We start from the raw sequence: 1,544 nt of genomic DNA on the forward strand, positions 1-1,544 counted from the left end.
TTTTTTTTTTTTTTTTTTTTTTTGAGACAGAGTCTTGCTGTGTCGCCCAGACTAGAGTACAGTGGTGCAATCTCGGCTCACTGCAACCTCTGCCTCCCAGGTTCAAGCAAGTCTCGTCCCTCAGCTTCCTGAGTAGCTGGGACAAAGGCATACACCACCATGCCTGGCTAATTCTTGTATTTTTAGTAGAGACAGGGTTTCACCATTTTGGCCAGGCTGGTCTCAAACTGCTGGCCTCAAGTGATCCATCCGACTCAGCCTCCGAAAGTGCTGGGATTACAAGCGTGAGCCACAGTGTCCTAGTCTATGGGGCTAAATTTTCATAGGTTTCTTTGTTCTAAGACTTCTCAGACCTTTATTATGCAAAGGTCCACTGTGAATGTTCAACAGGGTATAAAGTTGTAGCATTTCCTGAGCCTCCAAAATTCAGCACAATAAAAATTGGGAAGCCTTTTTTTTTTTTTTTTTTTTTTTTTGAGACAGAGTCTTGCTCTGTCACCCAGGCTAGAGTGCAATGGTATGATCTCGGCTCACTGCAACCTCCGCCTCCCAGGTTCAAGCGATTCTCCCACCTCAGCCTCCTGAGTAGCTGGGATTACAGGCACCTGCCATCATTCCCGGCTAATTTCTGTATTTTTGTAGAGGTGGGGTTTCACCATGTTGGCCAGGCTGGTCTTGAACTCCTGACCAAGTCCAAGGTGAACTCCTGACCAGGCAGAGGTGATCCGCCCACCTCAGCCTCCCAAAGTGCTGGGATTACAGGCGTGAGCCACCGCACCCGGCCAGCATTTTTTTTACTTAAGGATTTGGACAAATTCCTTAACCTCTTTTGCCTGTCTATTCATAGACACAGAAGACAGACAAAAGGTTCAGAAATTGCTGTGGATGAAAAGCAGCAGTTTTATGGCAAGTTATATCAAAGTCTGAGAATATCGAAAGACTTATTTAAAAGGAAACTTTAGAAAGTGAATCCGATTTTAAGAATAGTTCTTGGAATATTTTTGCTTCAAGTGATATATTTAAGTTTTCTTATACTTGTTAAAAATGAATTGGATCACTCGAGCTCAGGAGTTCGAGACCAACCTGCGCAACGTAGTGAGACCTTATCTCTATTTAAAAAAAACATTGAATTGCATAAGATAAGGATGTATATTTTGCTAATAAAATTTCACTGTATTGTGTTAGTCTAAGGTTCTGATTTCTACTTGCCCTGGAAGAGAAACAATCTTGCTACTGCAGATACACAGAGTGACATCTAGTGGCCACACAAGCCAACTTCAGACATTTACAAGCCGGGCGGTGTTTTTAGAAGCAGCTGTACAGGTCTCTTTCTTCATCCCTAACTGCATAGTTCATAGTTCCTCTCCAATATCCCTGACCCCACTCGTCCAGCATCTGCTTGGATACCTCCAGTGATAGAGAATTAACACTTCCAGGTTCTAGCTGTTTCATTCAGCCCTACTAGCAAATTATTCCTTGAATTGTGCTAACATTAACATCTGTCTCTGATAGCATCTTCCAGTCCTAATTCAGCTTCATGCCTT

The sequence above is a fragment of the Mandrillus leucophaeus genome, unplaced genomic scaffold, assembly GCF_000951045.1.
Source record: "Mandrillus leucophaeus isolate KB7577 unplaced genomic scaffold, Mleu.le_1.0 Scaffold632, whole genome shotgun sequence".
Classification (NCBI taxonomy): domain Eukaryota; kingdom Metazoa; phylum Chordata; class Mammalia; order Primates; family Cercopithecidae; genus Mandrillus; species Mandrillus leucophaeus.